The 22,545-nt window shown below is 42.7% G+C and overlaps 1 long non-coding RNA gene across 1 annotated transcript in view; it reads right to left on the bottom strand.

The window, feature by feature from the left end:
• Window positions 1-18,859, bottom strand: part of LOC136284807 (uncharacterized) — a 99,555-nt gene extending 80,696 nt beyond the window's left edge. Inside the window, exon 1 of the long non-coding RNA XR_010719302.1 lies at window positions 18,824-18,859. This is a non-coding gene — a long non-coding RNA (uncharacterized lncRNA). The remainder of the gene's footprint in view (window positions 1-18,823) is intronic.
• Between the last annotated feature and the right edge of the window lie 3,686 nt (window positions 18,860-22,545).

The raw sequence follows: 22,545 nt of genomic DNA, 5'->3' as shown, positions 1-22,545 counted from the left end.
GTTTCTTCGCTGACTTGAAGCCTGTGCCCAGTAAACCACGCAGTCCCCCTGGTGCTACTTAAACTTCAGAAGTGACACACAGCTGCTGAGCAGAGGAAATTCTGCTGTGTTCATGGCTGAAAATATATGAGGAGCCAGCACAGGAAGAAAGCTAAAGATAAGTTTTTTCACTGTTAAAGACCACTGCATTCACCACTAATAGTTCTTATCTAGGCAAAGCAGACCTGGCGCAAACTTCAGAGACAGATCCGCAGGGAAATATCACCACACCTTAGGGAGCAACACAGAAGATAGGAGATGGCACTCAATTTTGAATCAGTGCCCAGGAGTGGCATAGATATTTGGGACACATGGAGGAGAGATAAATAGAATCGACTATGAACACAGTATTTTAAAAAAAAGGTAATGAGCCAGAGCTCTGCTAGGCTGAACTGCAACTGTTTCATGAAGCAAAGACAGGAGATTTCTATCCCATGGAAAGTACAGACAAGCTCATGTTCACTTCACCCTCACAAAATAGAGACCAAATTTGAGTGTAATAATAGATTATCTAAAGCTTTAGATTCTTCTTTCTTAATTACTTCAGAAACTTTAGTATCACAGGACCTTGACTACAGCTTCTTCTGTGTCTCTTAAACAGGAGATTTACTGACAGCTCATGCATCCCTAAACAAAGGAGATTCAGCTAGGTGTCTTTAAAGAAGCACAAAGGATAAAAATCGATCCTATGAGCAACAAGGAGCCCAGGAATGTTACAGTACTTCGATTTTCCTGTCTTCATCCAGTAATGCTGGACCCGCCTTGTCACTTATCATTCTAGTACTAGAAGACATTGTGCAAATAGGGCACAACTTCAGAGCACTGTGAAGAGTCCTGGTGCTACTCAGAGGTGATGCAGCAACCACATCCACTAGGATATGCCATGCCAGACACTGTACAACACCTGCTTGAGGAGATCTAGCACCTCTCCCAAAAATTCAGTTTTAAGGTGTCAGAAAGTAGCATTTCTACTGCTTCCCCTGAAAACCTGTCAAAGTAATACATCTTACTACTAGAAAATATTACAGGAAAATGAAGGCAAACAAATTTATAAATCTCATTATTGGGGTGACAGTGCTCTCTCAACAGCCTACAATATTGTTTTTCAAAAGAGAGTCATCCAAATGCCAAAACTGAATTATCAGTAAATAGCTTCTGATTGGGAATTTCCATACAGAGTTGCCAAGCACCAGCCAAGAGGAGAACCATACTTTTCTCTCCCTTGTTGGTATTGGGCATCATGAGGTATGATAAACCTGGTTTTAAGTTTCCCAAGAGCCTCATATCCTGATGACATAAAATTCCTATTTTCTGTAAACACTAACTGGGATCAGAGGGTTTTTAAGAGCAGATTATTAGAACAGGCAGTTCCAAAATCCAAATGAAAATATAAGCTCAGTTATTTAGAAACTGGGATTTAGTTCACACTGTTCCCAATGCTTGAATTTTTTTTTTCCTGTAAACTAACATAAAGCCACACAGTCTTTTAAGATAAGCAAAAATAAAACCCATTTGTGCAGTGCTTCCAGGGAGATAACTGAGCCTGGAGATTTGTGAAGGCAAGGGCAGCTACTGATTTCCCACAGAGGTGCGATGCCCCCCACTGTTTTTGCAGGGCTGACTGGCTCAGTGGGATACCAGCAGTGGGATGCCAGCTCAGCCCACAGCAGTGATGGATGGTGCTCCTGCTCCAGCACCTCCATTCTGCCAGCTGGCTCAGAAATCACTTATACACATGGGGAATTCTACCATTCTGTGTGCCTGCACTAAACACACCTTCTTCACACCTCTCTTACTCCACAAAGAGACTCCAACCACCAGCAAATCTTGTTTTGATTTCCAAATCCTTTCATATTTGTTTCTGCAACCCAGGAAGCCAAGCTACTGCACTGCTGGGAGTCCATTTTGGGGCAGATTTTGACATGCAGGTTGGATCCTTTGCTTGCATGCAAGGCTAGATGCCTTATCTCATCCATAGCATGGGACAGAGACAAGAGATGAGATGTCTTTGTCAGCTTCAGGAGTGTTTTTCTGATTCTGGTACTGCCCTGGATGACTTTGAAAGGGAGATGGGTACTACTTTCCCACAAGTCTGCCATAGCAGAGCATATCCAATAAGCAGATTTGGAAGAGTGTACCACCAGTACAAAAGGCCTTCAGAAATAAAATACCGAGGAGGGGAAAGATTTGAAATATGCAATTTTACGTATTTTGAGAAGCAACAAGTCTAATAGTGTATGATTTGTGCATCAGCTCCAACCATCTCATGGCTGCCCAGATTATTAAAAGTTTTACCCAGTAACAATTATTAGTAATTATGTCTTCCAAGAGCAAAAATTATCTGGAAATACATTGTTACCTCTTAAAGAAGTATGGCTTCTATCCCTCATTAAATCATTTCACAGGCCTAAGAGTCCTAGGGGGCCTCCAGGCGGTACAGTAGCCTTAACCAGCTTCTGTCCAGAATGTTCCTATGCAAACAAACTACCCAAGAAACCAGAAACAACTAATTACAAATGCTCTTATCTACAGCCAGCATAGAAGATGCCATTCCATGAGATTTCAGGCAACCTACTGAAGTCTAACTGATCACAAAATGCATTAGCAAGTCAATATATCCTTATCAGTAGTGAATATAAGAGCATTAAACATGCTTTTCCAAAAAGACAGAGAACCCACAAAATATATACAAGCTTAATGCAATTGATGATTTGAGGATTTCACATAAGGATTTTGCCAGAACTGCAGAGCTTTGGATGCGCACTTAAAGTACATTAATAATACACATTATAATGAAACTAGCACAGCTAGGCAGGCCTGCAGTAATTGCTGCTGAAGTTGCAGATCTGACTAATACTATTTTTATTACATGTCATGCTGCCCAGGTAGCAAATGCTCCCCCCCATCTTGAGGGGTCAGATGAATCAAAAATCTCATGTTTGGCTTTCCAATTTTTTTTTTTTTCCGAAACAGTCTGCTCCTGCAAAGGACAACTTCCAACAAATTCGCCAGCACATAGTATACTTAGTTCTTGAGAAAGGGTGTGATGTGAAACAGAATTAGTGTCCTAAACCAGATATTCTAACCTGAACAAGGTTGCAGTATTAGGCATTGATCATAGAACAGCTCTCCCCTTGGATATCAAAGATCTGCCCATAGTTAGGAACAGCTGCACACCAAGAAAGAGCTCAGGATCTCACAAGAACAAGAAGAGCTTCCACTGGTGATCTTTTGGACTGGTTTCCCTTGAAGGGCAGCCACAGCACACTCATGAAATGCTTACACATCCCACCTACTAACAAGAGATAAACACTCAAGACAATACATATCTATGTCATATGGATACTTACTAGCAGATGACAACACAAGCAGCAGAAAAACATCACAGAGAGGTTTCTCATGCCCTCAACACACTCGGTGGCTTTACATGGCTTTAACTTCAGCCAGCAACACATTGCAGAGCCTGTCAGCAATGCAGCAGCTTGGTTCAGCTGCACACCCTAACAAATCTTTAATGAGGACTTGCAAGCAAGAGGCTGCATTGGGGAAGGAGGAGTTGATGGCCTCACCGTCAGAAAGCCCACAGAAAGCCATTTGCTCTTCAGGGATTTCATGAGACAGCATCTGGCAGCATCAGTACTTTTTGTCCCCTACGTGAAGCAAACAGAGTTCTATTGCCACTTTCCCATATTTTCCCCACAAGCTCTCCCTTCTCCACATCCTGCAGAGCAGCTTTGTTTTCCCCACAGCTAGATGAACTCACTTGAACAGGGAAACCAAATTCCACCACCACTCTGTGCTAATTGCTCCTCTGACTCTAGGGAAGAACGTGTACCTTCTACAGAAACGAGCTGAAGCTACTTTTAATCTGGTTACAATTGGACTCTTCAGCATCCTATGGCAATCACAAAGAACTCCACATCACCACCAGAGCAGGTAAATAACTACTCAGACATCCATAAAAGTTCCCCACCTGAGGCAAGACCTGCATTACAATGCAGTCATTGCAGGAAAACCCGAGGATAGATATCCCCTGAGTGCCATGGAAGGCATTATTCCTTTTACTACCGTTTTCCTGGGTAAACCTCTGAACCTGCTCTATTTCATTACATGCAGACTGAAATTTGTGCACAAAAATTAGTAGGTCATAGAAATGAGAAGCTAATTCATGGAAATGCATGTACTGAATGCAGTTCACTTTTCTCTTTTTAGCACATTCTGTATACTGCACGGGGACAGCCTCATTACTGAAAAGACGACAAACTGATTTAATATTTCATAGCTGTAGTTACAGTAAACGTGATGTCAGTTGGGAGGTAGGAATTGAGTGCAGCCAATGACACGCTGGGGTATTTTTGCAGACGGGCAGTTCACAGTTCTATTTTTACCACCTTTGGGGGCTACAGTTCGATCGGTGGAGTAGCTCATCTGCATCGCCCAGACACGTCTGTGTGACGCCATCCTGGGTGAGCACCACAAAGGACTACTCTGATCACGTACGGCTGCAGCCTGCGTGGGTCTCGGAGCAAAGAAAGGTAGAGGAGGATTTCTGCCTGTCAGCAAGAGGTGGGGGGAACAGCCCTGAGAGCTGGATTAAGCATCTGGAAAATTACTGCAGCCTCACAGCTTTTGCTGCCTGCTACCCGGGGTGAGTCATCACCGGTTGCCGCGGCAACGCCTGCTCGCCTCCTCCGGCTGCTGATCAATTTTGTCTGTGCGAAGGTCCCCTGAAAGCAGGAGCTGCACAGATAATGGCACAAAGGCACAGAAACTCCTATCAGAGAGTATTTACGTTTCGAATGTGCTAGTCCTGGGATTTACAGAAGGAGAAATAAGAGTTGGGGCAGAAGGGCAGGCACAGCAAACGCCTGGTTTGATTCGCTTCCATACCGCTGGCAGACGGGCGTGGTTAACAAATTACCCTGCCACCATTTTCCACTAACCAATACCTATAAATAAAACAATATCCTCTCCCAGACGGTAACGTACGACGTTCATCGTCGCTGTCAGATGCTCCATAATTCAAACTCACGCTCTGAAGTGGGGGCTGGCACAGCCGAGCGCACAGAGGCAAGAGCCGGCCAAAGCGTTAATGCTTCTCCGCCCAACCTCACCCCTCTAGCCTCGAAAAAACGACCCCAGGCAAGGCAGCTCATCTTGGAAATACCCTATTCACCACTTCCTACGTGCAAAGACAGTTGCAGACGGCTTGAAATTTCGCAGCCAAGCAATACTCAAGTCCCCAACACCTATCAATTAGCCCTTCTCCACCAAAATTCTAGGTTAAAAGGGGTGGGTGTTAGGTCACTTCTGCTGAAACAAGGAAATCTGAGTATTTGGCAAATCTGTGGGTATCATAGAGTTCACTTAATACCTCCAATGAGGTTTGTCTGATACCCTTTGGTTTTGAACCTTCGTTTATTAATTTATTGCATGAGGCAGTTTAAAATGGCTACTGGTAAGCGTCCGATGTTGTTGTAAGTGTAATGAATGGCCCTGCCACCCACTTGTCCAAGACTATCTACAGGAATGTGAAAGCTACTGATAAGGCAAACCTCGCCTTGAGACAAAAAAGGGAAAGCCAGTCAGGACAGCATTTATGCTGCAAGCAGAGACCAAGGCTCACACTTGTCATGCTGATCCATAACATTGACTCTTGACTCGTGTGCTCAGATCATGGACACACTTGAACCTTAGAACATCCTATCCAGCTCTCATTTCTGTTATCTATTTATATCAGCTTGAGGTGCTACTCTTCAGAGCCATTCAAGGACTGAATTGAGAACACAGATTTTGTGGTCTCCCTCTCTAGAAACTCTTTTGACTCAGCCCCTGAGGTGGGAAGAAGAGAAGTCACACAGGCACATCAAGGCCTGAATGACTTTCAAGTCACTTACCTGCCAGGTTTTCTTCCAGCATGTCCTCTGAAGAGAGGACTTGCATCTAAGTGCACATTCTCAAAAACAGGAGCTTCTGCACTAGCAGGACAGGCTAACTTAGAGCACAGCAGCAATCCAATGGCAACTTGAAGCTAAGACATTAAAAACTTTCTCTCCCCCTCCCTGCCTTATTTTCTAAGTTTTTGAAGCAATCTGGTAGGCATACATGCTTTTTCAGCACGAGGCAGTCTGCCTTTGTTTACCTCTCAGATTGGCTTTAAAATTCAAGCATCATCTTAGGTGCAATGTTTAGGCATTTTTGTGAAAAGGTAGATGGGATAAGCTGCTCTTTTCTCCTGAGTTTTCTCTGCGGGGAAAAGTCAGATTTTCTTTTAATTTCTGTTCTTTGTGTGTAGATACCATATCACTATGTAAGAACAAGACCATGATTCATTCATTTAAAATTGTTTTTGAAGCTATGGCTTCTCTACACAAAACCAATCTTTGCATGGTCAAAACAAACTTTTTTGAAGGATGGTAGCAGACTGTGACTTTTTCTGGCGACCTCTTAACTGTTGCAACTCTCACAGGAATAACATTCTGTTTCTTTCCTTCTCCAGCATCATGCAGTAATCAAATTATGAAAACAAGTCACACAGCAGCAGGACAAGGAACAGCAGCAAGAAGGATTAAAATTTCTGCAATCTCACCAGGGAAATGCTCTCAGCAAAGCATTCCAGCCCATGTTAGACTTAAACTCAGTGTCAGTTTCAAAACAAAAACCAACCAATCTGCTCTGTAGTCTCCCACCAGCAGAGCATAAGGAATTTACTGTTGGAAGTCAAGGAAAGCAGCTACTTTTAGAAAGATCCACGGCTCAAACCTGTCCTACAGACTGAGCAGAGAAGCCACAAAGACGAAAAATGCCCCCAAAGGTTCCTGTCAGATGGCACCTGCATGTCTGGGAGGATGAACTTGTGAAAAGATGTCTATGATGTGAAAAAAGCTGAGTGTCTTTGAGCTAGAACAGTTGTTGTAGAGTGGGAATGGCAGCAGACCCTTTAGCCACCCAGTAAGGGGATCATAGCAGCAAGAAAGCAGAAGTAACTGTGAAAGATTTGCAAAAAATGAAACATAATTTGATATTTCATGTCCAGCACTTTGGCAGAAACAGCTGAAGAGACAAAGAGCTTCTAAACTTCTTTGGGTCTCATATGAAAGCACTAGACTGTTTTTTGCTGACTACACAAAGCATAAGCCCAGTGTGACCTTTCAGATCAAATTCCAAAGTATGACAGCCATCAGTCTCCCCTACAAAGGAGAATTTTCAAAGCAGAACTACACGGGCATCGTTTTAATATTCATGTGCACATAAACATTTTCAGTACAGACACCTTTTTCTAGTGCCTTTTACCTTGCTTTGAACATCCACACAGGGAATCACAGGAAGACCAGCAGAAATTCTAACCCATGAACTGGAGTGCTGCTGTCCTGTTCTTTTCCAGGGCTGGAGGGGGAAGAGAGGAGAGAGGAATATGGGACTTTCCACTCACACTAGAACTAATTCCAGCTGTCAGTAGTAGTTTCTTACTTGTGATAAGATATCAGAGAAGGACAAAGTGAATGCTGACTCCCTTCCTGAATTCATCAGACATTTTGCAATTCACCCAAATTTCATTTCATGGTTTAAATTCCCTTAATATGTTGACAGATAATTCCAGGCCTGAGGGCAGAACTGAAGGAAGACTGCAAAGCTGAAGTCTCAAAGACTGAGCCTTGCACAGGGACATGGTTTCAGCAGTGAGAAGCTTTCCTAATCTTCATTACTTCACTAATTTCTACAGTGATGCTGCATCCTTTTGTCTCAGATGAGAAAAGTGGGTAGAAATATTTTAGCTCCCTGTAGCACAGGTAAAAAAATTATTAGCTCTTTCCACTCAGTCCCCAATAACATGGGGACATCCCTCAGCTGATGCTCTACCTATGAAGCAGCCAAAAGCAAATTAGCACAGCCAGTTTTCTGACCTGGTCAAAGTTGAGAAGGTTTTGCAGAACAGGCAGGCTGCATCACACACTTGCAGGAAAGGTAATTCCCATCTGTTCCAATCATTCCAGAAGAACATGTGGCTTAAATATGGAGTGAATCAATTTAAGAACCACATTGTGAGGCTACATGCTGACTCAGATGCACCTCCAAAATGTACATATTCTTCAGTAATGGTCAAAGAGGAGCTTCACAGGCTTACGTGGCCCATGTCGGCAAAGAAGCACCACTATCAGTTCTCAGACATCAAATCACTATGAGGTTGTTGAGTTATTGCAGTTATTTCACACCAATGGCAGACAAGCATTTCCTGAATCATCTAAAGCAGACAGGAACACTGCTTCACTAGGGAAAATAAGAGATTAGGTTAAGTTTGAGATATGTATCATAAGGAGATACAGAGGGGATGTAAAATTCTTCAAGCAAAATGTGCTGGTGCCAAAAGTTCACAAAAGATCAACAGTTCATAAAGATAAAGTAAGATCCAATGTCATATAGCAATTGCCTTATCTGGAACTTCTGAAAGCCCTGTACCAAATCATCAGGCAAAACACGGTCATTTAAGGTGCAATAATGTGACCCTGCATGCAGAGTACAAGAGTAAATATCTTAAGACACCATCAAGAAGTCCAGACAAACTCATGTTTCATTAACTAAACACATTTTGTTTGAGAAAAGACAAAGTAGCAGTGAGAAGATTGGTTATTAAGAGTTCCTTTTAAATCCAGGCTTATAACCCATGAAATAAAAAGCTACTGCCAGAAAAAAGATACTTCATATAAACTGAAGCATATATGATCTAATTAATTTTGAAAATAGGAGATATTTTGGAAAAAATAGACCTCTCAAGCTTCAGAGCTGCTATATGATCAGAAGTAGCAAACATTTTTTCACATAAAAAGGAAAAAAGCACCAAACAAATAAGAACACAACCAGGGGGGGGGAAAAAAAAAAGGCAGCTTTCTTCATCCCAGGAAGATTATTTAGGGACGGAACACATACACACCAGAAAATAAAACTGAATATAAATACAACTAAATTAATCTTACTCAATTTCATTTGATGATAAAGACCAAAACACAAACAAATATACAGGCCATTTGAATAATGCATGCTGTTCTTACACTCCAGAGGGAATACTAATACAAATAAGATTAAAAGTGTTATTCGTAGATAGCCTCTAAAAATAGAACTAGTTGTTTTCAAGAAGCATAACCGGGAGAAGAAATGAAGATGTTTAGATCCCTAAGAAATTCATCTATTTATGCTTTCACTGTCACTGGACTTGTGCTAAAACCATCCTAAAGATTCTGACAGCTTGCCCTCAGTGTGGACAATGCCTCTGTAGATTCTCAGCAGTATTTGGTTTGTGGTCATTAGCAAGGAGAGGAGGATTTTGAATACATCTGAAGTGCACCGATTTCTCCTATCAGGCCTTGGACTTTTTGCTAAGACTGTCAATATGAAGACAAAGGAAAGCCTAGGGACTTCTCCACTATTGCTCATTTTCTGTCTGGATCACTAAAGAGCCCAAACCCAGTAAAAGCTGTGTTATCCCCTCACCAATTTTCAGAGACATCTCAGCAAGGACTGAATGTTTTCCCTTAACACACCTCAAGTGGTTAATCCCATTTTGCAGCTCTCTGCCACCACTGCCACCACCACCACTCCCAGTCCAGGTTAATAACTTTAAGTGTTAGCACCTACCAGTGAAAACTCGGCACAGGGACAGTGCTGATGTGTTACCACAGCAACAATTATTTCTGAACTTGCATCCTCTTGGCTGCCAAGGGCCATTTGGAGACTCCCTGCTCCCCTTCAGCCCACAGACAATGGGGACACATACAGCTGCCTCAGAAGCTGAAGAGCTGAACTGACAGCAGCAGAATGAAAAAAAAAAACCAAAACAAAACAAAAAACAACCAAACCACATTAATTTAAGAGAATTATTGTCTGCAAATGTGAGGATGAGTGTTTCCACCAAGGACAGCATCTATGTACATCCAGAAGGAAAGATAACAGGAGAATTTCCAAAAGTAACCAAGAGCTAAGCAGACCTAAGGAACTTTAAAGCCCCAAGTACAGTACATTACACACTCAGCCAGCTCATCTACATCAGATCTGCAATGCAGAATTGCACATGTATCAGATATCAAGGCAGTACTATCATCGACAATATTTTCCTTCTAACAAGCAAGGCCTTAGAGATGCACTAACCAAAAGCCTTTCCTTACGTGGGTTTTTCTTTTATCATCTTTGAGCAATCCAACACAAGGAAAGACATGGAGGAAAGCAAATCCCCAGTGAAAACTCAGGGCATGAGGCAAGATCACAGCCCTCCCTCCCCTGAAGAGGAGGGTGTTTTTCTGTTTGGGGCAGATGGAGGAGTTCCCTCTGCAGGTAAGAATGGACACATGATTTCCAGCTAGGAAAGGGCTGGTCACACTTCAGGATGACTCCCTTTCCCAAATCAGATATTGATAAGGCTCTTTGTGGACAGTGGACTGTAAATTGCTCTAGGATGCTCTAAGATTAAATACCATAGTATAAATTATTCTAATTACTGGGTGTGGATTTATGCACTGCAGGACAGAAAATAGCCCCATCCTGTCAGAGGAATAACTTCTTAAAAAAAAACAGAAAACTTGGCAAAACCCAGCAGTCCTGCAGCCTATGAACAGACAAGTCATGCTTTTCTACCTCTCTTTCATTTCTTGTGCCTGTACCCAGGACATCTGTATACACCAGTGTGTGCTGTTTTTGGTGACTGCTCAGGAACAAATCTAACAAGTAGACTACATTATGCCACCGTTAAAAGCTGTCACTTTATAAAAACAATTTTCCTGGGACTGTATAAATTATTCCCTTAACTGGCATGTCAAGACTTTTGTGCTGATGATTTTCTGTGTCAGCCTGTTAACTGTTTGATGTTAAGGTGAATCTTACCAGCACCCTTGGCCCAGCCCTAGGGCTCAGGATGAAGGCTGCTTAAAAGGCAGCAGCAGATGCAGGCTGAGCTCCATAAGCAGCTGAGTCACAGGTTGCAGGACATACCTCTAGGCCTACAGTAACACATCTGTAGCACCCCACCCCTAAAATCCATCACTTAAATATGCATCATTATCTCACAGGAAAGGAAGTTTGTAATCCCATTTCCAGTAGCCACTGAGCAGACCTATAGTGACCCATCAGAAATTGCCAGCAAGCACTGCTTGGCAAAAGACTAGAAAGGGAACTTACAGGCTAACCCTTCTCATCTTATATTGCCAGAGCATGCATTCATGCTTCACAGTCAACAACAGATCTTCTGAATTTGCCCAACCTTTTTTAGGTAAATTTGTTTCTCCTAATTCCACAAAGACGGGGGAAAAAAAAAATCAAGTGGGATCAAGCTCCACATTTTACTTATTCATCATGGGAATCAGCAGGCTTAAAACCCCTCCCCCCCAAAAAAAAATTACACAGTTTTCTCCAACTACATTAATAAATACCAAGTATCTTTCCCTGTTCATCTTTAGCAAACCCCCATATTCCTCATTTATAGCATTCCCCCATATCCTACCCCAGACCCTTCACTTCCAGGGTGAGGGGTCAAACTAGTTATGTGTTCTTCCACATTTTTTCTTGCTCTTCTAGAAATTTTTTGAGACAGTTGTTAGAACTGACTATGGTGTTCAAGAGGTGGTTACAAAACTGACTTATACAGCCACAGATGTTTAACTACCTTTCTCTACAATTCTTAACTGCTGTGTGCTCACCAGTCTGTGAAATATCCACAATACCCCCCAAGATCTTTCCTAAATGGCAGCAAATTACAGCCCATCTGTATTATATCTATTCAGGCTGAAGGTTTTTTTCTACCCAGAGGTGCTCATAAATTTCAGACATCAGTTTCCTCATCTAATATCATCTGCAACAGAGCCAGGTCAGTATAGCCAGACACTTGTTCTCTAGGAGCTTGATCAAGGCCCAGTGCAGTCGTCACCCCAGCTAACAAAAAGCAATCAGAAATGGATGCCACGTTTTAGCCTGGCTGGGCAGTGGACAACCTGCTGAGCTCACATCTTATTCATTCCACCTCATTTATCTTCTTTGTATGGACTGTGGGATTTAGGAAATACTTCTGTCATGGGAGTGCACTGCAGAGAGTTTGTACCACTTCACTTTTCCATTTAAGGTGCATGCAAGGAAAAATCCAATTAAAAAATAAGTACCAAAATAGTTTATACACCTCCCAACCAACCCCAAAGTGGTCCATTAGGGCCATTGGCTATATTAATTTTGCTCCATTGCACTCAAGCACACCTAAACCTTTAGAGGGAAAATGTGATAAATGTCACAGAAACCTCAATTTAAATCAAGTACTACAGCTCTGAAGCTCCCCACCCCCTAGTAGTAGTAAGCTGAAAGCATACACACAGATGCTTAAAACAGCAGCCTATCACAGCTTTCAGATTCACTGAACATCCCTACAGAGCCGTTCCTTCTTGCATCCTCCCAGCTGTATCACCAGGATCTTTCTGTCCCATGCGAGTCATTAAATAGCCGCCTAACACCATCTACTGGATTTGGAAGAAAAAAACAATACCAGCAACTCACTGCCAGGCAGAAAGGGAAAAAATATCACTCCAGACATTGAGGGGTCTGTGGCTCTGCTTTGAATTGGTCCTGCCCCCTCACCCACACCTTATTTTTGCTTTCTTTCTTCTTTCTGAAAGGCAAATTTGAGCTGCTGACACTAACAGGGAATCACAGACAAAGTCCCCTGCTTTGGAGGGGCAAATTTTGCAGGGGGCTGTGCCATGCAATGACATTTCTGGATCACTGACCTGTGTACCAGCTTTACCCTTTCCTGATTAAAGAAAATAACACCAGAAAAAAACCCCACAAAAACCACATACAGCTATCCTGTAAACAAGGCTTCTGCAAAGTCAGGATAGAATTCTGCAGGAGTGTAAAAATGAGCTGGCTTTCTGCTGAGAATCTGGGACCTCAGCATGAGTCAGAATCTGGGGATGCGGAGCCTATGCAGCAAGTGGAAGCAGCCATTACACATTCAGACATTATCTCAGACATCAGTCCTTGGTTTTTAACATCCTGTACAAAGGCCGAAGCACCAGTTCTCACTGCCATGCAAACATGTACTTTGCAAAGACCAGCAGGCATATTTTTAACATCCCATTAGGCAGCTGCCACTGCTGTCAGATTCAAGATCATAGCTTTTAATTAGTTATTTAGGGCAGGAAACTGCACCCCCTTTCTTGTATCTTCAGGTCAAATTGATTTCACACATCACCTGGCTCTTTACAACATGGCATGCAATGGTTAAGCTTTTTGTTCCATAAAGGTGAACACTGGCTGAAATTACCTTGGGTATAAAGCATATTGTGGAGGTTGAGTTTCCTACTTCCCACTGCTTTTCTTCCCCCTCTGTTTTCCTATTTCCATACCAAAATTAGGGATGAATCACACGTTCAACAGTCAAACATCAGATTTTATGTAAGGTCCTGATTAAGTCTGTCAGACATTGGGGGAAAGGACAAGTTCTCTATTGACTCCTATTGCTCATTAAGTCAGTTCAAGTGCTACCAGGATTTCACCCTTTGTAGGTGAAATGCATCTTCTCCCTTATTCAAGGTTTCTCTCTGCTCCAGCTTTTTTGGTAGCAGCAATAATTTAGCAAAACCTCACAGCAGTAAGCAGGCTGGCTCAGAAAATACTGCAAAAGCTACAAGGGGTCCCAAATCACAGGTACCCCTGAGCAGCAAGGGGAAATAAAGGTCAGTTCCTCATGCATCAGTGCTGCCCAAAATGGAAGCTTACCTTCTGTGAGAGAGGCAAATACAACCATAGGGTGAATCTGATGTATTTCCAGAAGAAAAAGAGTAGTTTTTATGGCACTACATAAAACACCAGTAAGAATGACTCTGAAACACTGCAGCGAGCTCTGCTCACCAAGTTCAGGATGGATGAATTTCAACTGAGTCAGCACAGAAAAGAGCACTAGAATGAACACAGCAACAGGAAAACAAAATACTCCAGGAGGGAGTGAAATAGAACTAAGCCTTTTCTTGGTTGGGCAGCAAAATTAATACTGGGATCACAGTTATAAAGCAATTTTAATCTGATCCGACAGCAGCTGCCCATCAGAAAGGAGTCAGTCCCATGTGCCCCAGTACCACAGTATCCCTGCATCAAGCAAGGGAGATCACAAGTCCACACAGCTCACTCTGAGGCTGCAGCATGGAGAGGCTGGACAAAGGAGCAGCAGGAATGTACAGCTGAGGAAAAAGCAAGCATCTCCTCCTTCAGCAGAAGACCAGATGAGACATAGTGTAAAACTGTATTCAGAAAGCACTTTGTGAAGTGCTGCCAAGTACAACATTTAATAAAAAAATGCAGCCAAAAAACCCAAAACCACATTTTAAAAAAAATGAAAGAAGAAATTAAAAATTTCAGCAAAAGGACAGCACTAGTCCAAGAACTAATATTTATGAATTAGCCATAAACACATCTAAGCTTGAAATAAGCTTTCTAAATGTCAGCCTTTTCTCCATAGCCTACTGGGTCCTAAGCCTCAATTAATATTCCAAGAAATCTTGATTAGCTTATAAAATGAATTATGTTTTCATTCCAGTGGCAGGGGAATAGATCATACTCCTGGAGATCCCTCACCTTTCTAAATTCTTATGTTGATTTTCTATTTATATCAACCTTTCTAACAGAGAAATTGTTGAACACATTTAACAGCTCCAGAAATTAGATTTCTTGCTATAAGCAATATTAAAAAGCAAAACAAAACAAAGACAGACAAAAAACTGCTCAAGTTGACTCAAGCCAAAGATTTGAACAAATCTGGACAAAACATTTTATTGGAAGCTGACAGAACAGATAAAAAAGCAACATGTCCCTTTTGGACACTAGGCTTTTCAGGGCAAAATTAGTGCAATTGACCAGCATACATTACACAAATGGATTATTTTGCCTGGGTATTTACTTGAGTAGAGAAGAACTTCTATAGGAGGAGACAGCAAGGACCTGAGGACATTGAAACCCATCAGATAGAGAACATGTCCAGTTTCCTGCCTGCCAGCGACTGTTAGGGGAAGGGTTACACATACAGATTATCCATAGGCACACAGCTTGTCCTAGGGCTAAAACTGACTGCTCTGGAGACTTTAGAGTTTCAAAGGAAAAAGCTTAGCTGGTGAAACCCTTTCCACTGCAGAGTGGAATTTCATAGTAACTGAAAGCCTGCCTCAGGACAGCTCGGCTCCCTGATCCTCACACCACAGTCAGCTCTGCCCTTCCGCCAAGTTACGCAGTCACCTCAGAGCAGGGCTTCACACCTGTCCTTGGTCACACTGCTACTCTTCTGCCCTGACAATGCCTTAGTCCTCTGGGCCAGAGGCAGAGTCTGCACCTTCTGTATTTCATACTGCGCTTGGGAACAACTAATGAACAGAGGAGAGCATAAGACATACAGAGATACAGCACCCAAAGAGCAAAGCCACAACTGTCTACAATGGCATATATAAACAAAAGAAAGGCAGACTTTTTTTCAAAAGCTTTTTGATTTGGATTTTTTGACACTGGTGTGTTTTTTCGTGGTGGTTGGTTTTGATTTGTTGGCTGTTTAGAATTTTCTGAACCAAGGATTAGCTGTACAGAAAATAACTTTATTAAATTTTTAAACTGTTTCAACTGACCTTGCTGAAAGAAAGAAGAAACTTCTTGCATAAATACTTGCAGATGTGTATATAGACTTCAATCTTTCTTTCAAGTTAGCCCACCCATACTTTCTAAAACAGTTTTTCCAAAAACTCTTAAAATCTGTTGATTTTTGTCCTTCCTAATTAGAGTGTGTAGTTACTTGAAAAAATAACCAACTCTTCAGAAGTACAAACCCACTTTATTCTTACCAGATCACAGAGTTCTGGCAGAACTAACATTTGTTTATGTCTTTCCTGCTCCAAAAGAATAATTTGGAAGACTTCATATTCCAAACTGACAGAGTATAAGACAAATCTAGGAAGAAATTATGTCAGAGATCTCCATTTAAGGAGTTCAGTACCCTCAAAATAAGTTTCACTTATTCTTTAAGCCATAACAATTCTGAATTCCAACGTGAAAGTAGGTTTAAGCTGCAACAGTACCACTCAGCCCCCCTTCTGAACACTTTAAGCAACTTCGACCTCTCCAAAGCAATTAAATCATATCCTTGAAATTAGACCTTTCCCCAAAAGAAAATTTTTATTTTGGCAAAACCAGCACTTCATAGTAATAGCAACAACACATACTGGCCATGAAAAATCTTTATCTCTTTACATACACACCCAATTTGCCACATTATCAATAAATGTAAATTTAAGACATTCCAGTTATTTACCATTATATTTGTGGCTAAAAGTCCTACTGTTTTTCCCAAAAGTATTGAAGAAACAAAGAAAAAAACAGGGAGAGGTTGTTCATTTTCAGAAGGGTTCAGAGCCTGAACAGGCAGTTCAAACAAGTAGAGGCAACACAGATGTTAGACAGGTTTATACCTCTTTTTCCTCTGCTCCTCTAGAGACCCGGCTCTGAGAGCACCAACACCCCCACAGGCACCACCGTGTAAGTGAGGAACAACTTCTTTACCAAGCAAAGTATAGATTTGAACACTAAAATAACACCTTCCTAGGATGGCCCTCCCTTGGGCCTTTTGGCAGCACCTACAAGAGAAGCCAACACCCCATAATCAGGGACATTTTAAGTATGTCACCCTTCTGCAGGTTCTAGCCCCATACCCCTTATAGAGACAAAGCCACACACACTTGAAATTGGTCTGGACACACTCAGGGCTGCCCTGCTGAACTCCTCATTCACCAGCAGAGACTACATTGAAGTGAGGCAGAAATTAAACTGCTACAAACCGGCCTGGGGCAGTAGAAGCAGAGGATGGGGAGACAAGGGTTGTCCCCCCAGTGCGGGCAGGGCTCTGAGCAGCAGGGCACAAACCTACCACATCTGACCCCAGCAGGCAGGGCAGGACTGGGATGGAAAACATGACCTACCAACAGCCCAGCAAGCATCAGGTCCAGGGAAGTCAAACAGCAACTGAAGAGTCAGAGGACATAATCCCTAAAATAGACCAGGTGGGAACTAATACCCTCAGACTGAGCTTAAATAAAGCTCCAGGAGCGTGGGTGGAGGCTCCAGGTGAGACTGGTCAGGACAACTAAGGCTTATTAGTGAACCCGAGGACCTGACAAAAGCAAAGGTTGCAGTGTAATTTTGTGTTTTAAATTAGGCACTTTGTAAATGTCTCATCACCAGAAGTTACAATTGTGTATTTTACCTCATCCTCTCTGAAAAACAATCTAATAGTAAAATCCAGTAAGTACAGGCTACAGCAGCCAGCAAGCACACTGTGCCTGTGGAATTTGACTCCTTGCTCCTTTTGAAGGAGCAATGTGCCAGCTACAGCCACAGATATCACAGTGACATGGGGACATGAACTCCAGACATGACCATCCTCACAGCGTTTGCTACTCTTGGTGGTGACACCCCATGCAACCCTCAAAGCCCACAGTCCGTCCTGGTCCAGGGCTGCATCTGACCTCCATATGAAGTTTGTCACTAAAGTAAAGGTGAGGTGAATTACATGGAAGCTTCCCCAATTTTTCCCAGAGCAACCTAGAATAACAGAAGACAGCTTTACCTCAATTTCACTGCAAATGCACAGTCTGGCAAACAGATCTCTAAAACATTTTCAGGGGCATCATTTTTTACAGTAGATTACTTGGACACATTGCTTCCTTCTTGGAGTCAAATTGGTTTTTTGGGAAACAGCAATGATGTCTTGTTCAGAGCACAACACACAGGGTTTAGAGTATTAAGACCACAGTGCTACTGATTCTGCCTCTGCTGGTGATACACATACAAGTACTCAACAATATGGAATTTTTAAATGTAAGTCTGCACTAAAAGGCTCCAGCAAGACGACCTCATTTTGTCAGTTCTGTATGTATGGGCAGTAGGAGGAACTCCGACCCCAGAGATCTTCTACTACAGAGGTTGAGAGGAAGGCAAAATGCCCAGTTTTCAGATAAGAAACAAATGTTTGATGCAACGCTGCCTTGAGAAAAAAAGATGCTCAGGTACCTGACCTATGAGGCTTAACTCATTTATACAAAGTCGTACAGAAAGTCTATGAACACTATAGGCATTCAGTTCATACAATCACATCCTCCCCTAGTTCCATTAATTACTCATTTAAAAAATGAGCGATCCTTGAACTCACCATAAAAATCACCCATAATTTATGTTTTGACAACTTCTCAAAAAGAGACACTTTCAAACCACATAGCAAGCATTAGCATCTCTGTGGTAAGGACTAGCATTTATTGTTGCTGTAGACCTACCAGACCATGACACACAACAGCTACAACCATTTGGTAGAAACAGTGTACCGGAGTGTTAAATTCAGAAGGCTTACTTTTAACCTGCAAACTTGTACAGCCCATATTTATGGCTAAAACATAAAAATGGTTAAATAGTAGCAGTTATTACTGTTGCAGCAGCCCTCTTGTTAGTGAGTAGAAGTGAGCCAAGCCACAGATACGTTGTTCATCACAGCATGAAAAGGGTCCTGATTTATTCCTCTTTAGAGCTTAGCCATCCTGACTCCAATCATTTACTGGCTCTGGCTGCAGCAAGCTCCTACTGCAGGTTTCCCTTGCAGCCTCTGACTGCTGGTCATTTCCTGCTAAACCATGACTGCAGGTATTATTAGTTTGCAGACTCTGAATGCAGGCTTTTACCTAGCTAGACTATGGCTACAGTTTCCAACAACAAGTTCCAATTGCAGGGCCAGACTAACCTTACAGCAGAGATTCTCTCTCCTCAGGGTCCTTCTTCACAATTCTCCCCTCACCAGCTAACCCGCTCCCTTTTATCACACTCATCCTTATTGGATGCAGCTGTAATTCATCAGGGGCGAGGCTGGATTGGGTAATTAACACAGCTGTTACTTCTCAGGGGAAGGTCACCTGTATTCTCTTCTCCTACAGTTACCAAGCTCATTTTAAGAACAAACAGAAACACAGAACCCAAATGAGCTGTGCAGAGGATCTGCCCCAAGGACGAAAACCAAGAACCAGCTTCACAATAAAACTACACCTGAGTGCTGAACCACACACCCAGTGTGAACAAACAGCAGCAGCTCAGCTTAAACTGATGGGGCCACGGGTGTCTGTGTTGATGGGCACCCAGGGCTGGCTCACACAAAACGTCTGGGCTCATATTGGAGAATTCAGGAAGGTGGTGTTTATCTGCTCTCTGGTTTTCTGCCTATCAGGGAGCATAGGGACATTCCCTTAAAACTCCACAGTCATGGAACAGAACACCTGAAGCCGCATGTTAGGCCCTTCATTGGCCTGAGTGAGGTGCTGCTGGAGCAGCCCATCTCCCAAAGAGACACAGTGGAGAACAGGAGAGAGAAGGGACTTTTTGGGATGAGGCCATGCGGGGTGCTGACCCCACCATAGTGCCCAGAGGCGGGCAGGCACCAGCCTTCCATTCGGGCTGATAAAGGGAGATGTCTGTGGTGCTGTGGGATCCGAGGGAAAAGCCACTCCACACTTCCTTGGGCACAGCCAGAGGCACTTTTCTTCCTTACTGGGACACCCATGTCCCAGAGCCAGGAAAATAAACTGTGAGGGAAAAGTGTGAGACAAAAGGTGTCTGCCTCAGGAAGGTGGAAAGGCTAAGGAGAAGCCCTGATCCAGGGGCCACTGGAGTCCACGGGAAGGATTTAAGGGCAGGCTCCCTGCCACCCTGCTCGGCTCCCAGGACCGGGACACCAAGGCCCAGTGACAGCTGCAGGGGCAGACCTGCGGCATTGGAGGCAGCCAGGTTGTCCTGACATCTCAAGTTTTTTTAACTGGTAGCTCTTCTGCTTTCATTTACCACTTCCCTGCACTTCTTTTTTTAATACACTTGAATGAGGTGTCACAAAAATCACCCTCCAACCTCACATTTAGTAGCTGGGTACAGTCCTAAAGCCCTTCAGAAATTGAAAATAAGGGATTCCTTCCTCTAGTAACATGGAGATTTCAATGGAGATGTGTTCCCAAGCCCTGGCCCCTTGGCTGTCCCAAGGAGAGGATTGAAGGCTACCAGCCATATCCCCAGCATTGCTTCTAGTAGGACAAAAACCTACCATGTAGGCTTTGTGATCAAATCAGGTTAAAAATTACAAACTATCATTAATACCAGGTAGCATATCTACCCTGGTGACCTCAGAAGAGCTATTCCAGTCTTTTGGTGTATTTCCTTTCCACAAAGTCAGGAAGTGGTTTTATCAAAACATACATAAAAACTAGGGAGAAGGCTCTTCGCTCTCTTTTCATGCTGCCATTTCAGTTACTGCTTACAACAACCAGGGAAATATTCATTCAGAAATTATCCTTGGATGGGTTTTAATGCCAAGCAGAAATCTGCTGAGAAACAAGTGCAAAACCAAATCTACAGTGATGGTTTATTAGGAGGGGAATAGTTTTATACACAGTTTAAGGGAATTTGCCTCCCACAGGAGAACACTGCAGCCAGAATCCCAGCCTGTTATTGCTCTCTAGGGTAGCCCATTGTGCTGGGAAAGGGGAGCTTTCCCAGCACAATGTGAAGATAGAACAGCAGTTTTCCTTTTGAACAGTTAAAAAAGCTTTCTCCAGTGCTTCCACTGCTTAGAAGTAATCTGTCCAAACCAGATAGCAGTTCCCAAATCATTTACCAGAGCTGCAAAATCACAGACCAGGATCGCAGATCTCAAGCCAGAAGGAACCCATAAGGATCAAGTCCCATTCCCTGTTCCTTGTAGGACTTCCCAGCATGAAACCCAAGATCAGCATACCCCCTGCTATCCTCAAGCCCAAGGCTTTGGGCTACAAATGCCAGCTTGTACTGAGATGGGACCATGGGTAGTCAGCAAAGCAAGGGTATTTCATCTTTCTGTGTAATTTCTCAGGGTCACACTAAATCAGATTATCTGCAATGACAAAGACTTAGTTCTGAAATCTCAGAACTTTTTGCAGAATTTCAGAACTCAGATTCTGAAATCTGAGAACTTTTGTCTCAGAACTGTGACATGAATCATGGCTGCTTTTACAGTGAAAAAGAAGAAAAAATACTTTACCTGTTCATTTTGATCATTACTCAATTCTTTCAGTCCTATGGGACTATCAGGAAGGCTAATTAGATGTTCCCCTACATTGTTTGTTTGTGAAATAAAAATGCAATTTGAGTAGCATCTTTTAATCACTCATGTATTATTGCAATGCAGTATTAGGGATAAGAAATTATCCAACTCATCAACCATGAAGGAAGCATTGCAAGTCCTGGAACACAGAGAAGCCATCACTTGCCTGCTTTTTAGCATCTTTTTGTAGACTCTGTGTGGTGTGTCTGTGGGGAGCTGAACAGCCAGAAGAGGGTAGCATAAGTTAGTTAATAAACTTCATCTGTAAGGCAGAGTTATTTTCGAGAGAAACACCTACTTACATTTCTTGCCACAAGTCAGAGAAACAAAACATTGAAAAACTCATCAGCAAGCTGTTGTCAGAACGTGGGAAGGCAGATTTGCAGTCAGAACTGACAAGGATTAGGCTGATAGCAGGATGCAGAGCTTTCTGCACTCTATTAACTCTTGTTTGACCAATGCCTCTATTAATAAAAATACACACCCAAAGCAACTCCATTACTTTGATCTTAGGGGATTGCAGCACAAGCCAGCAAGACTAACAGTGTCACTGAGTACATTCTGGCACATGATCTTGCCTGAAGCAGATCTGAAAAGCCAGATGGGGAAGGCATGGAAAGGCATAACACCGAGAGCAACTTAAGGGGATGGTTCTGGCCAGGAAATAGAATATCAAACTTGCTGAGTTCACCAGGCAGATGCGTATTTGACAACCTGAATCAAAAGGCTCCTCTTGCTGCTGCATCTAATGTCTACCCAAAATAGAATGTTGCTCCCAGAGTCTGTGTGCAGTAAATGAGTATTCACAAAGGGAATGTTGCTGGATCTAGCAGAAGCAGAGGCATCAGACCACAGGAGCTTTTGAGAATCCTCTTCTATGCTGGGGATTGTCCCTTATCCATGCATGTGACTCTAAACAAGCCAGAATTGCTGCTGGACATTCCATTATACAGAGACATATCTACATGAGTTAGCTTGCAGTTTTTTCTTTGTAGAGGCCAAACAGCAGAACCCTTTTCTGAGAATTTGATAGGGTGTGCCTGAGGAGTACATGAAAGGGCAGGGAAGACTGGGGGATGGCTGTTGTTATCTGCATCACAGTAGTAGTCAGAAATCCCATACAGGATCTGGACTCCACTGTGCTAAATATTGTACACTCACACAGGATGGGAAAAGCCATAGCCTGAAAAAGGAAGCTGAAGCAGACAGAATGAGAAGGGAAACAGGTGTGAAGACATGAAATGTCATGCCCAGGAGCTTACACCCAGTAAGCTAACAAGGAATAGAAAATTCCTGTTCTGTCAACTTGCTTCTGGCAGTGCTGCTTTAAATAGCTCAGAGGTTGT

Source organism: Chamaea fasciata, unplaced genomic scaffold (genome assembly GCF_029207755.1).
Source record: "Chamaea fasciata isolate MVZ Bird 193981 ecotype frontalis unplaced genomic scaffold, bChaFas1.0.hap1 SCAF_2, whole genome shotgun sequence".
Taxonomy (NCBI): Eukaryota; Metazoa; Chordata; class Aves; order Passeriformes; family Sylviidae; genus Chamaea; species Chamaea fasciata.
This window is presented reverse-complemented; position numbering and strand designations above follow the sequence as displayed.